This window comes from Ascaphus truei, chromosome 4 (genome assembly GCF_040206685.1).
Source record: "Ascaphus truei isolate aAscTru1 chromosome 4, aAscTru1.hap1, whole genome shotgun sequence".
Taxonomy (NCBI): domain Eukaryota; kingdom Metazoa; phylum Chordata; class Amphibia; order Anura; family Ascaphidae; genus Ascaphus; species Ascaphus truei.
This window is the reverse complement of record NC_134486.1, coordinates 391988287-392004182: the sequence shown is the minus strand read 5'-3', so window position 1 is coordinate 392004182 and position 15896 is coordinate 391988287.

Sequence of the window (15896 nt, the reverse complement as noted above, 5' to 3'; positions counted from 1 at the left end):
CAATTGAGTAGGGGTTAATACTAACTCGCTGTTCCTTGCAGAGGAGAAAGGGGGGTTGCTAGAAAAGCCTTTGTGTATTAACCCTGGTGGCATATCTAAAGTCACGTGCTCACTTGTGTGCTGTTCGTGGCGGTGGTATATTGGGACGGCTTGAGGAGAGATACAACTCATTTGAGGGACCCCTGAGTGGGTGAAGAGTGGGGCAGCTTGCGGGTTGTGTATTGATCCTTGATCCTGTAAGAGGGGATACTGTCCATTTGACTGACCTTTGCGGAGGTGAAGAGTGGGTGCGCTTGCGAGCGTCGGTATTAACCCTTGTTCAGTATACAGGTCGCGTGCTAGCAGGGGGTCGTAGGTGACAGGTAGACTCACGGTTGTAGGAGTGACGTTGAGCCGGCAGTGAAGATAATACTGGCACCGGCGATCCACAGACCATCAGCCGGCTTCTCTCTGCTTGTAGCGGGTGAACGCCCCACAATCATGGAACCACAGGTAAGGCAGCTGTCCGGCGTGCAGCCAGTAGAGTTGAGCAGCAAAAAGACACTCCCCACATAGGAGGCAGAAACGGCATGCAGCCGAACGAAAAACCGCAGCAGGCCGTGTTGGTGTAGAAAAAGGTTTATTGACACATCAGATTAAAAGAGTCTGGCGGATCCTCTGACGCGTTTCAGCCAGGGGGCCTTTGTCAAAGAGTGATCCGCCAGTGTGCATGCAGCCCTAATATGAGATGTCAGCACTCAAAACACCTGTGACCAGGGGATGATCAACAGGTTATTAAAGGGACAGATCACACAGGGAATACAAATAACATGAGTAAAAACAGATAGCAGATGTATAACATAAACAAATGTGTACTGATGAAAGTATACATACAAAATACACTCAACATTCTGCAACTGATAAAGAAATAAAAACAATAGTAACCAGACTCACTAAGTTTCCACATAATTAAAGAAATATACAAATAACATCCAAGCATATTAGCTATAATAGTACAATTAATGGACCAAGGATAGTTAGACCTAAATTAAAAAGATATACCATATAATGTGACTGTACAATACAGGCACAAGAAGCTGTATGGTGCTCCAACATGAACAACTGGCTAAATAGCCCAAGAATATAAGCACATTGTATAGTGTCCCTGGAGGTCCCAGACAGTCCAGACCAAAATACTCCAACCCTTGCAATAAAACCACTTCCACTAGATACCGATTAGCTGGAACAAATCCCACTGTAATGATGTGGGACCTTCACTGGCTAGTGACCAGACATAAACATTGGTTGGGTAAGTATAAGTACATACAGGTAAACAGGTTGGAGTAATTCACATTTGTAGGGTCTTTGATGGAAATTCCTCCCAAAGGTCCATAAAACGTTGGTCTTCCCACCTGGGAGGCCAATAGTTTCCGGTATTGGATCTTTGGGAGATGGTGTCTCTAGATACATAGATCATTATTTGCAGAAATTTGTACATTCTTTACCTTCTTACATCAGAGACAGCAATGACCTTCTGGAACAGTTAACCAAAATTGCATGGAAGGGGGGCTACATCTGGGTCACACTGGATGTGACCTCCCTATACACAGTCATAGAACATGACCACGGGATGGCAGCTGTCAGACATTACTTAGACCACTCTACACTGTCACTAACTCAAAACACTTTCATTCTAGATTGTATTCACTTTTTATTGACTCACAATTATTTTTTGTTTGATGTGTCTTTTTACCTCCAAACACGTGGAACCGCAATGGGTACCAGCTTTGCTCCCTCCTATGCCAACCTGTTTCTGGGATGGTGGGAGTCGGTCCACGTGTTTGGAGCTGACAATCCCTATCGACATTTTATCACTTTTTATAGGCGGTTCATAGATGATTTAATTTTTATTTGGGATGGAGGGGTTGATTCACTTTTATTGTTTATAGATCACCTTAACACAAACAATTTTAATTTAAAATTCACGTACACGTATGATTTTCATCATATTCAATATTTGGATTTATTATTATTTATTAATATGGATATGATGATCTGCTCTGATGTATATAGAAAGGAAAATTCACGCAACACTTATTTGAGAGCTTACAGCTGCCACCCTAGGTCCCTCTTAAATTCTATCCCAAAGGGACAACTAATTCGATTGCGACGAATATGTACTAATCATGAGGATTTTCTAATTCAATCTAATGAACTTCTTAATAGATTTGAAAAAAGAGGATATTCCAAAAACGTTCTCCAGAGGTCATTCGAGGAAGTGGCAGCAATGAATAGGGTTGAACTTTTGGACAAACAAAGAGACAGAAAAACAAACAAAAATAACAACACATGGGATAAAGACGGTCCTGTTTTTGTGACTCAGCACAACACACAAGTTAAAGCGATAAAAAACATAGTAAAAAAACACTGGAATGTCTTGTCAGCTGACCCTTTACTCAAAAAAGTACACTCTGAAGGCCCACGCTTTGTTTTCAAAAAGGCAAAAACGATTGCAAATTATGTAACTAGAAGCCTATTTACCCCTACATGCAACACACAAAGGGAAAATCTCCCAAAAGGATGCTTTACTGTAAATGCCTAAATTGTATTTCATGTGGTTACATGGAGCCCTCATCCTATTTCACATCAATCAGCACAGGACAAAAATTCCGATCACCTCATTCATCAATTGCAATGCCACATTCATAGTCTATCTTTTGGACTGTGGATGTGGCAAACAATATCTTGGACGTACATCACGTACTTTGAAAACAAGGTTGAGGGAACACATTAGACTAATTAGACTTGGGGATTTAACCCATCCGGTGTCTCATCATTTCTCAACATGTAAAAAGGGAGACCTAAAACAACTAAAATATAGAGGAATAGAACATATACCAAAACCATTAAGGGGAGGTAACAGGCTAGAAACACTGGACAAAAGGGAACTTTACTGGATATTCACCTTGAACACCAGAATACCTTATGGTTTAAATACAGAGTGGGATCTGGGCCCATTTCTAACGTAATTCCCTCCTTATGCAATTCCTTTCTGCAAACCTTCTCAGTAGTAATTATATAGAAAATTAAATTAACTCATGTATTATATTATATATGTATGTTTCAATTGATGAAGGAGTGTATATACTGCACCGACACACTTTATTCGAGCAAATACCCAGTATGTACCTGGCAGATACCTGGAATGCACCGCTCCTCGCCTCTGACAAGCCCCGTTGCGTTTGCCTTCCCAGCCTGGGTTCATGCCTGGCTGACGGGCGGCTGATCTGTTAAATGATAATGATTAGGATTTAATAGGCTGCAATGCTTCGCGTGTCTACCAGATGGCATAAATTCATGAATTGTAATGCAGTATATATATATACTGTATATACTGTGCAGTATTGCAGCCAGCGGGAATAAAATGCTTCAATCCCTGCCTGGAAAATAACGCAATGCACTTGGGCAGAAAACAGTCACAAACCTCAATACACCCGGGTATACCCGAATTCGTGGGACTAGCCGAGCTCGAATAAAGTGTGTCGCCAGTGTATGTGTATACGCTTATTGACAATATTGGTCTTTGTCATATGCAACTTCTCTTCTCGACATAGCAATCTCAGTTCAGAGTCTGGCATTGAGAATTTAACCCCCTTTTTTATTTGTAGAATAGATTATGTCTTCCAGTTGTCACAAGTCATATTAGGTTTAACTTTATTAAGAACTACTTTATTGTAAATATCTTTATTGATATTAATTGTTAACATTTATATGAACATATGTAGACATAACAAATAAATATATAGACTTGAACAACTATAAAACAATTAAAAATCATAATGCAACACAAAGGGAATAAATTCGTGCTCAATATAATTGTAATCCCGAGCAGCGATGCGTCACGTGGTGTGGCAGGGAGCCAATGAGGAGATGGGGAGGAGGGGAGGAGGGACTTGCCATAACACAAGTGCTTTACAAGGAAGTCAGTTAATGTACTGTTCTACTGATTGGGCACAGTGGTGAGATTACATGAAGGCAGTTGGCTCATATCAGTGAATGCATGCAAATGTATTCACATCACTTTCGATGTGACATCTCCAGTGCCATTAACTATTGTTGTTGTACAGTGCCATGCCCCCCCTGACCCGTTTTGGCTACGACCCCCTCCCCCCACCTCGCTTGCAAAAATTACATAATAGTTTCCTTGTGTTATACCTTGCTTCTCTCTGTGGGATGATGCCGTCTGATCCTGGTTGATTCGGCTGGGCAATAATGAGTTCAGCTGATTGCATCAATTTTGATATGTATGTATTTATGTCTCTATTTATATAGCACCATTAATGTATATAGTGCTTCACAGCAGTAATATAAGTGACAATAACATAAATAACAAATAATATCAATAACACATTAAGGGGAGAAGTGCTTCACACATAAAAGTAACAATTAGGAAAAGGAGTCCCTGTCCCGAAGAGCTTACAATCTAATTTGTTGGTAGGAAGACAATAGGAGCGCGTTCTGGTAAGTGCATCTGCAAGGGGCCAAGGTTAATATATGAGTTGTATAGTATCAGCCATGGAGCTACTCATATGTTTCCTTAAGCAGGTGTTTTTTGACGTGGGTCTTAAATATTGATAGAGAGGGTGCTAGTCGGATATTGAGGGGAAGTGCATTCCAGAGGTGTGGGCAGTCAGTGAGAAGGGTTTAATGCAGGAGAGGCCTTTAGATACAAAAGGGGTAGAGAGAAGACATCCTTGAGCAGAATGCAAGTGTAAGGATATCTACATTAAGTAGGGAGATTGGTCTATAATTACTACATACTTTTGGATCTCTACCTGGTTTAGGTGTCACCATGCTATGTGCTTCCAGAATTTGAGTAGAGAAAGCCTTATATATGAATACCAGGTAACCAAAGGGTTAACTAACCAGGCGCTTCCTAGAGCCAAAAGACAGCTGCATCCTGAGAAATTTGTAAATGAACAAAAAGCTGGCTACTCTCCAAGCACAAACCGATAGATCACAGTCTTTTTAAAAAAGCAAATAGCTCTTCTCAGAGCACCAGTAATTGCATGGGTAGACTCACGGTTGTAGGAGTGATGTTGAGCCAGCAGTGAATATAATACTGACACCGTCGATCCACAGACCATCAGCCGGCTTCTCTCTGCTTATAACGGGTGAACGCCCCGCAATCATGGAACCACAGGTAAGGCAGCTGTCCGGCGTGCAGCCAGTAGAGTTGAGCAGCAAAAAGACACTCCCCCCGTAGGAGGCAGAAACGGCATGCAGCCGAATGAAAAACCGCAGCAGGCATGGTGGTGTAGAAAAAGGTTTATTGACACATCAGATTAAAAGAGTCTGGCGGATCCTCTGACGCGTTTCAGCCCGGGGCCTTTGTCAAAGAGTGATCCGCCAGTGTGCATGCAGCCCTAATATGAGATGTCAGCACTCAAAACACCTGTGACCAGGGGATGATCAACAGGTTATTAAAGGGACAGATCACACAGGGAATACAAATAACATGAGTAAGAACAGATAGCAGATGTATAACATAAACAAATGTGTACTGATGAAAGTATACATACAAAATACACTCAACATTCTGCGACTGATAAGGAAATAAAAACAATAGCATCCAGACTCACTAAGTTTCCACATAATTAAAGAAATATGCAAATAACATCCAAGCATATTAGCTATAATAGTTCAATTAATGGACCAAGGATAGTTAGACCTAAATTAATAAGATATACCATATAATGTGACTGTACAATACAGGACCACATGTAAGAATTGCAACAATTGAAAACAGGTGGGGGGTATGTGTGTGAGGGGGGGTGGGGTGGTGGGGGGGGAGAGAGGGGGGGGGAGAAGGAGGGGGGAGGGACAAACGGAAGGGAAGGGAGGGGGGGAGGGAAAGCGGGAAGGGGGGGTGTAGGGGTAGAACAGCATATGACATATATGACAAAAATAGCAGTGTAAAACATAACAAAATCGTACAATGTATAACTCTAAAGAAAATGTTGCAATTCCCAATCGACATTTAAGCCGTACGGATACAATGTGTGGAGAGAAAAGATCCAGTACATTTCTCTCCTGTTGAGAAGTTGAATTCTATCTCCACCTCTGACATTAATGGGGACATGTTCAATGCCAATAAATTTAAAATTAGATATGCCCCCATGTGGGCACTCAGAGAAATCTTTTTTCCGAATCAACCTCGCATGTTCAGAGATACGTACTTTAAGTGGTCTAATGGTACGACCGACGTATCTCTTATTGCACCCACAAGAGATAACATAAATTACATAGCTAGTGTTACAGTTAATGAAAGATCTGATTTTATGTCTATCTTTGGGGTACAATATGTGTATTCTCTTCGTGGGACAGCAAATGGACACCACTTACACATACCACATTTATAAAAAACCTTTAGGTATCTGTCCACCTGAACTAGAGGAACTGGTTTGAAATAAACTTCTTGACACTGACGTCGCCAAAGTATTAGCTTTTTTGAAAACAAATCTAGGGCCACTTTTTGTGATGGGGTCCAAATCAGAATCTAACTTTAGGACTCCCCAATGCTTATGTACAATTGAACGTATTTGATGTACTTGACGATTGAACTGTGTAATAAACAGAGGATTGGCCCCAACTTTATTTTGTTTCCGAGTTTTATATTTCCTGTGATGGATCAAGTTAGTACAGTCCATAGATTCAGCATCAATATATGCTGCTTTTACATCATTTGGAGCACAACCCCCTAGCCAGAAATTTTGAACTGAGTTCTTTAGAATGTTTCTCAAAGGAATCTTTGTCAGAACAAAGTCTTCTATACCTTTGAAACTGGCCTTTAGGGATAGCTCGAATAAGAGATTTAGGATGGCTACTTTTGGCATGTAAATAGGAATTTCTGGAGTGAGGTTTGATAAAGACATCAGTTTTAACATTAGTATTGGGATCATCATGGAGTGTCACGTCAAGAAAATCAATAGAGTGTGTGTCAGTGTGGTAAGTAAATTTTAAATTTATATCATTGGTGTTAAGATCGTGAATGAAGGAATATAAACTATCTAATTAACCGTGCCAAATAAAAATCAAATCATCAATATATCTCTTATAGAAGATAATATTGGAAAGAAAAGGATTAGTGCTACCATAAATATATGTGGATTCCCATAAACCCATAAAAAGATTGGCATATGAGGGAGCAAAAGAGCTCCCCATAGCCGTGCCCCATTTTTGAAGATAAAAAAGTGAATCAAACAAAAAATAATTATGCGTGAGTAAAAACAAAATAGAATCAGTGATAAATGAAATCTGTGCAATAGAAAGTGAAGAATGCTCAAGATAGTGATTAATAGCCAATAAAATGTGCTGGTCTTCAATAATAGTGTATAGAGACGTGACATCCATGGTGACCCATCTATATCCATCCCTCCAGATAATATCCTTCAGTGCTATAAGGAGGGTAGTGGTGTCCTGAATGTAAGAAGGCAAAGTGTGCACCATTGGTTGAAGAAACCTGTCGACATATTTGGAGACACCATCTCCCAAAGATCCAATGCTTGAGACGATGGGACGCCCAGGAGGGTTCACAAGAGACTTATGGATCTTTGAGAGATGGTGGAAGACCGGTATCACCGGATGTGTACAATCCAAAAACTGTCTTTCTTTGTTGGTTAAAACATATAAAACATCTCCCAATGCCAACAGATCTTGTAAATCTTTGATATAATCGTTAGTTGGATCTGTCTTCAGTCTTAAATAGAAATTGTCATCATTTAATAATCTTAGTGCTTCTTCTCTATGTTTAAGGGCAGATTGGACCACAATTGCACCCCCTTTGTCAGCTTTTTTTATTACAATAGATTTGTCATGCTTTAAGGTATCAAGATCCTTTCTCTCCATACTAGAGAGATTGTCAGATTTAAATAATGAAAAAGAAAAACCTTCAGCCAAGATTCTAAGGTCCCTCTCTACCAACCTTTCAAAGGTTGATATACTGGGACCCTTAGAATTATGGGGGATAAATAATGATTTTCTCCTTAAACCAGAGTCTACATGACCAAAAAAAGGAGTATCAACTGGGTCATCTACGCAGCTCTCACTATATAGAGACTTCATTTCAAGACTGAAGACGTCCTCCTTGAAGGAACACACATTAAGATTAGTAGGTTCAGCACATGCCTCACTATCCACATATACATCAGATTTATCTTTGTTAATAAACAATTTTTTAAGAGCTAACGTTCTGGTGTACTTTTGGAGGTCGATAATCGTGGAAAACAGGTTAAAGTTCTCTTGCGGAGCAAAATGAAGGCCTTTATTCAGCAGCAATGTTTGTTGTGGTGCTAAAGGAGTGTCTGAAATATTAATGACATTATTCTTAGATGTATCTAAAAATATTTCTTTCTCTTGCTGTCTGATCCCGTGATTTTCCCTGTTTTTCTTCCCCCTTCTGCTCCTCTTCCGTTTTTTGCCTGTGAGCTGGTAATATTAGTGGGGGGTCTGGAGGTGTCATCACGGGTGCTTGTTAAATAGCTTTTGTTAAAAAAGCCACGTTCAGGATCTTTGTGGTCTTGATGTCCCTGTTTAGAAAAGGACACAGATGGTCTATCTGTAGTATCAGATGAATCAGTGTCAAAACTTGACCTCCTGTCCGACTGTGGCGATTTAAGAATAGATTTGGTGTTAGGCCTATGTTCAATACTGTCTCCATCATGTACCCATTTGTTCGGTGTGGAGTGGGTGGGGTTCCCAGATCTATAGGGATCTCGATTGGAAACAGGTCTCTCCCAGAAGTAGACCTGATTCCTTTTATAATCCACTCTATCTCTTGAGAATTTCTCTTGTTTTTTCATGATTACCCCCTTCTCCATTTTTTCAATATTTTGTAACAGGATTTTGTCGTTGTGTGGGAATTGCTCCATATTGCAAAATTTACTAAGCTCTGTTTTGAGGATATTAATCTCTTTAGCTAGAGTAGCCTTCTCACTTATTTTTGTATTTATTATGAGTTCCATCAATTTCTTAGAACTATCATCAAGTATTCTCCTCCAATGGAGTTCAAATTCCTTGTTGATAAATCCAAAAGAGGGCATCTTTTTCATGCGAAGACCCCTGGGGATACGTTTTACTCTTATGTAATTCTCTAAGGTGGTAATGTCCCAAAATAGTCTGATATCTTGTGTTAATAGATGTTCTAATCTGACAAAATGGTCAATCAGATCTGAAGGGCTATCGCATGTAAGATTTTCAGTAACTTCATCAAATACTTTTTTTGCTTTTTTAAGTCTCTCCGAGTTATTCTCACAATCTTGAACATACGTGGTCTTGATAACAGTCTCTATATCTTGTTCCTCGTCCATGTCAGCCAAAAATGTGTAAAATTCCTTTCCTCCAAAAATAATAATAATGTTTAATAAATTGAAAAAATAACACTAAAAAAATAGAAAAATCACTGGTTTAAAAACATGACTAAACACCAACAGCCATGCTGCAGTATATAGACTCTCAATAGGAAAACATCAGTTATACTGTATATCAAAAATCTTCTTTGAGTCTAAAGTTGTAAATTAGTGCAGCCTGTAAATATCATATATATGAATACCAGGTAACCAAAGGGTTAACTAACCAAGCGCTTCCTAGAGCCAAAAGACAGCTGCATCCTGAGAAATTTGTAAATGAACAAAAAGCTGGCTACTCTCCAAGCACAAACCGATAGATCACAGTCTTTTCAAATAAGCAAATAGCTCTCCTCAGAGCACCAGTAATTGCATGGGTAGTGTCATGATAATGTCATGAGATATTGGGTATTTTTAATCCCTTTGGGGCTTGAGGGGTTAATGAGCTACACTTGTTTAACAAAATACCAAATGCTGGGATTGAAACTGGGCAGGACTGTTTCTGTCTGCTCTGAATGTCAAAGTATTCTGTAGAAAGGGGTGGGCTTATGAAAATATTGTATCTAAGTCTGGGGGAGATTGTTACTGAGCAGATCTGACTAGGGGCATGCTGGGATAGCATGGCAGACCTCATCCTCTGAACCAGTGCCTCTCTGGGGAAAATCCATAGCATGTGGTAAGGTACTGTATAGGATTTTCTGTTTTACCCCTTTTATTTTAAGAAGCTGTTCTGCCTCATATTGTAATTGTATGTTTATTTTTAATACCTTTTCTGTAATTCAAGCACTGTATTGTTATATATATTAAAACATTTAATAAGTAATGCTTTGGGCTCTGAATGAACTTTGTGCACGTTGGAGAGAATAACTTGCTAAATTCAGGCACATGTTACTACAGCTGATTTTGTGTTAAGGTGCATAGTTTTTCCTATAATAAACCGGGACCTGAGGCCCTAGCGGATATTTTAGTGTAAGATCTTTTATCATATCTGCATAACCTCAGGTGGTGGCAGTGGATGGTTATGATGTGCAATTGAGTAGGGGTTAATACTAACTCGCTGTTCCTTGCAGAGGAGAAAGGGGGGTTGCTAGAGAAGCCTTTGTGTATTAACCCTGGTGGCATATCTAAAGTCACGTGCTCACTTGTGTGCTGTTCGTGGCGGTGGTATATTGGGACGGCTTGAGGAGAGATACAATTCATTTGAGGGACCCCTGAGTGGGTGAAGAGTGGGGCAGCTTGCGGGTTGTGTATTGATCCTTGATCCTGTAAGAGGGGATACTGTCCATTTGACTGACCTTTGCGGAGGTGAAAAGTGGGTGCGCTTGCGAGCGTCGGTATTAACCCTTGTTCAGTATACAGGTCGAGTGCTAGCAGTGGGTCGTAGGTGACAGGTAGACTCACGGTTGTAGGAGTGACGTTGAGCCGGCAGTGAAGATAATACTGGCACCGGCGATCCACAGACCATCAGCCGGCTTCTCTCTGCTTGTAGCGGGTGAACGCCCCACAATCATGGAACCACAGGTAAGGCAGCTGTCCGGCGTGCAGCCAGTAGAGTTGAGCAGCAAAAAGACACTCCCCACATAGGAGGCAGAAACGGCATGCAGCCAAACGAAAAACCGCAGCAGGCCGTGTTGGTGTAGAAAAAGGTTTATTGACACATCAGATTAAAAGAGTCTGGCGGATCCTCTGACGCGTTTCAGCCCGGGGGCCTTTGTCAAAGAGTGATCCGCCAGTGTGCATGCAGCCCTAATATGAGATGTCAGCACTCAAAACACCTGTGACCAGGGGATGATCAACAGGTGATTAAAGGGACAGATCACACAGGGAATACAAATAACATGAGTAAAAACAGATAGCAGATGTATAACATAAACAAATGTGTACTGATGAAAGTATACATACAAAATACACTCAACATTCTGCGACTGATAAGGAAATAAAAACAATAGTAACCAGACTCACTAAGTTTCCACATAATTAAAGAAATATACAAATAACATCCAAGCATATTAGCTATAATAGTACAATTAATGGACCAAGGATAGTTAGACCTGAATTAATAAGATATACCATATAATGTGACTGTACAATACAGGACCACATGTAAGAATTTCAACAATTGAAAACAGGCGGGGGGTATGTGTGTGTGGGGGGGTTGGGGTGGGTTTGGGGGGGTTTAGGGAGGGGGCCAAGTTTAATATATGAGTTGTATAGTATCAGCCATGGAGCTACTCATATGTTTCCTTAAGCAGGTGTTTTTTGAGGTGGGTCTTAAATATTGATAGAGAGGGTGCTAGTCGGATATTGAGGGGAAGCGCATTCCAGAGGTGTGGGCAGTCAGTGAGAAGGGTTTAATGCAGGAGAGGCCTTTAGATACAAAAGGGGTAGAGAGAAGACATCCTTGAGCAGAATGCAAGTGTTGGGATATCTACATTAAGTAGGGAGATTGGTCTATAATTACTACATACTGTTGGATCTCTACCTGGTTTAGGTGTCACCATGCTATGTGCTTAAAGAATTTGAGTAGAGAAAGCCTTATCCTCTCTGTGACAGATTGAAGTCAACTCCTATCAGTTATGCCTGGGAGACATAAGTCTGAGTGCTTCATCCAGCACTCATAAGGGTTAACTCAGGTGGAAGTTAGGAAATCAGAACTCTTTAGCTGACACCTGAGAGCCAGCAAGGTAGATAAAGGATCATGTGATTGGCAGTAGCTGCCAGAGAGAGAGAGAGAGAGAGAAGCACACTGCTGCATGAGCCCTTAGCCAGAGGGATTTCACCAAAGACTACTTCAACTAAAGTAAGGATTATTCATTTGTTTACTGACTGCTTAAAGTACCCTTATGGTTTGGTTCTGGTTTAGCCTGCCAGCCTGCTAGATAGGTCTGCTGTGTTATTAGTCAGTTTTTCTCCCAAAGTGGAGCAGGATTTATTTTGTTAAAGGGACAGTGTACCCGCATGTTATGTTACTATGGAGAAATAAAGCCACTGAACGTTTTTATTTATCCTGAAACTATACGTGTGGACTGTTCCCTGACCTCGGCTACAGGCCGTCCTGCCACAAGTGGTGTTAGAAGTGGGATGACGGACGGCCCCTGTATCTGAAGGGCCACACAGGAAAAAAAAAATGGAGACAATTTTTTCTCAGTTCCTTGAGCAACAGCTCCAGCTATCAGAGAAGCAAGCTGAGCGACAAGCCCAGCAAGATGAGCAACAGGCCCGGCAAGAGGAGTAGCTACTCCAATTGCTGGCCAAAGGCCCAGCCCCTGGCAGACCAGGGATCACAAATAACCCACCGGTGATGCTGCCTAAAATGAAGCCAACCGAAGACCCCGAGGCATTTCTCCTCACTTTTGAAAGGGTAGCCACGGCCCACGGCTGGACAGTTGATCGCTGGGTAACGACTCTGGCTCCACTCATCATAGGGGAAGCTCAAGCAGCCTACCAGGCTCTTCCAGCGGACGAGGCCATGGACTATCAGAAACTAAAGGCTGCTATTCTGGATCGCCTAGGCCTCACGCCAGAGACCTATCGACAGCGGTTCCGGACAGTCAAATATACAAACCGAGAAAGACCCCGGGTCGTAGCCCACCACTTAGTAGACTTATGTTCCAGGTGGATACAACCGGAAAAACATGGCAAGGCAGAGATCCTTGAACAGTTTGTGCTCGAGCAGTTCATACAGATACTGCCCCCCTCCTTCCGCTCCTGGGTAAAAAGACACGCTGCATTTTCCCTGGATTCAGCGGTCCGCTTGGTGGAAAACTTCCTGGGCGACAACACCCAACAGGATAGCTGGGAACGGCCGGTGCAAACATCAGTTGCTTCCGGTGATACTAGAGGCAAGAGAGCAGACAATCGAGGAGTCTACAACCCGTCAGCTCGGGAGATCCAGTCAACCCGATCGGAAGACCCTTTCCCATCTCGGAGGGTTCCTGGTACAAACTCCCGCAGAGACGCCCATCCTGGGTCCGAGGCCACTGGATCACTCAAGGGAGGCCGCCACCCACAGTATTCCCCGAGAACCTGGACTCCTGTCACCCACCCAGTGGAGAGGATAACCCCACCAACCAGAAGGGAGGACCCCATCCAACAGCGGAGAGGTCCAAACACTGAGCCCCGTCGAGAGCTTCTGCGGACGACCGAGTTTGCGGACTCAGGAGATGAGGAGATGGACTGTTCATATGGCAGAACCACTGCCACAGCTTGTCTCCGAGGGGACCACAATCTGTGGTTAGTCCCAGCATCTCTGGAGGGGACAAAAGTAAACGCCATGCTGGACTCGAGCTCTGGAAAAACCCTGATCCTAGAGGGCCTAATTCCAAGCAATAAACTATCTTATGACTCTCCTTGGAATATCGAGTGTATCCATGGGGATACAAAGAGATACCGGACGGCGAACATTACACTGCGTATCCAGGATCAAGAGGCTAGCCTACTAGTGGGAGTTGCTCCCTGGCTACCTTCTCCTGTTCTTCTTGGCCGAGACTGGCCCTACCTCGAAACATTGTTGGCCCCTACTCCTACGGAGCCTACTTCTCTGGTACCGGAGAAGCCCGGAGACTTGTTCCCTTTTTCCCCAGAAATTTTACCCCGTAGACACCATGTCCCAAAGACACGTAAACAGAGACGTGTGGAATAAGAGGACTGGTTAAGAAAGGCTGGGACTCTTGGTAACATTAGTCAGCCCAAAGGACTGCAGGCCATGGCCGGGGATTACCAGGGTGCGGAACAGATAGATACGGGAGTGTTGCCAAACATGGATCTTCCTGACTTCCGTCAGAGGCAGAGGGAGGACCCAGCTCTGGCTAGACAATATGAGAAGGTGGTACAGGTCAACAACAAGATAATAGATGAACAATGTGTAAAAGTGTTTCCACATTTTGAACTGTTGAATGACATACTATATCGTGTGAATAAGGTTACACAAACAGGGGAGGTCATTCGACAGATGCTAGTCCCTAAAGAGTTGATTAAAACAGTGTTTACCCTACCCCATACTCTCCCATGGGGTGGTCATTTGGGCAGAGATAAGACCACGGACCGCATCTCGTCCCGGTTTTACTGGCCAGCCATACATAGTGACATCATGAAACTATGTGAGACATGTCCTGAATGCCAGATAACTAGCCAAAAAGGACAAAAGCCGGCTCCTTTGGTTCCTCTGCCCTTGGTAGCCATCCCATTCGAGAGAATTGGGGTAGATCTGGTCGGACCTTTAGAACCCTCTGCGAAGGAACATAAATTTATACTCGTTGTTGTTGATTATGCCACCAGGTATCCTGAGGCCTTCCCTCTGAGATAAGTCACTGCTAAACAGGTTGCTCACAGGCTGTTAGAACTGTTTTCTAGGGTAGGACTTCCCCAAGTAATGTTAACTGACAAGGGAACAAATTTCATGGCAAAGTTAATGCAGGATGTCCTGAAGTTATTGGAGGTAAAATCCGTCCGGAACTCGGTCTACCATCCTCAGACTGATGGATTGGTAGAGAGGTTTAACCGTACTTTAAAATCTATGCTTAGGAAGTTTGTGGACACTGAAAAGCGAGCTTGGGATGAACTTCTCCCTTTCCTGTTGTTTGCGGTACGAGAAGTTCCCCAATCATCCACAGGCTTCTCCCCCGTTTGAGCTCCTATATGGACGCCAACCTCGGGGTATTCTCGACCTACTAAAGGAATCCTGGGAGGAGGAGCCCTCCCCCTCCAAGAATACCCTTCAGTATGTCATAGACCTTAGAAACCGCCTAGACATGATAGGTCGGTTTGCGAAGGAAAACCTCAAATCTGCTCAAGAACGTCAAGAGAGGCAATACAACCAAAATGCTCCCTTGAGGGTCTTCCAACCTGGGGACCAAGTAATGCTACTACTACTGACATCAGAGAGTAAATTCCTTGCGAAGTGGCAGGGTCCTTTCCAAGTTCTCTGCTACACCGGTGAGGTGAACTATGAGATCTCTCAATCAGGGTCCAGGAAGGGTAAACAAATCTACCACGTGAACCTCCTGAAACCCTGGAAAACGATGAGATCGCTGTTCATTCACCCTCATGAAGGAGAGACGGATTTGGGTCCAAAGCTTCCAAAGGGTAGTACGTACACTGACCATCAGGTTCCCATGGGAGAGCAGTTAACAACGGAACAAAGGTCAGACCTACTTGATGTATGTGACCAGTTTCCAGATGTTTTTCTGAGCTGCCAGGGCAGACTGATTTAGTGTCCCATAGGATTGAGACAGAACCTGGCGTAAAAGTACGGTCCCATCCCTATAGATTGCCAGAGGGCCGAAAAGACCTGGTAGAGAGGGAGATAATAGACATGTTGGAATTGGGCGTGATCGAGGAGTCCCACAGCGAATGGTGTAGCCCTATCGTGTTGGTCCCTAAACCAGATGGGAAGGTGAGGTTCTGCGTGGATCTGCGAAAGGTAAATGCTATATCCAGAATGATGCATATCCAATGCCTAGGGTGGATCAATTGCTTGATTCGCTTGGTAAAGCAGAGTATATCTCCACCCTA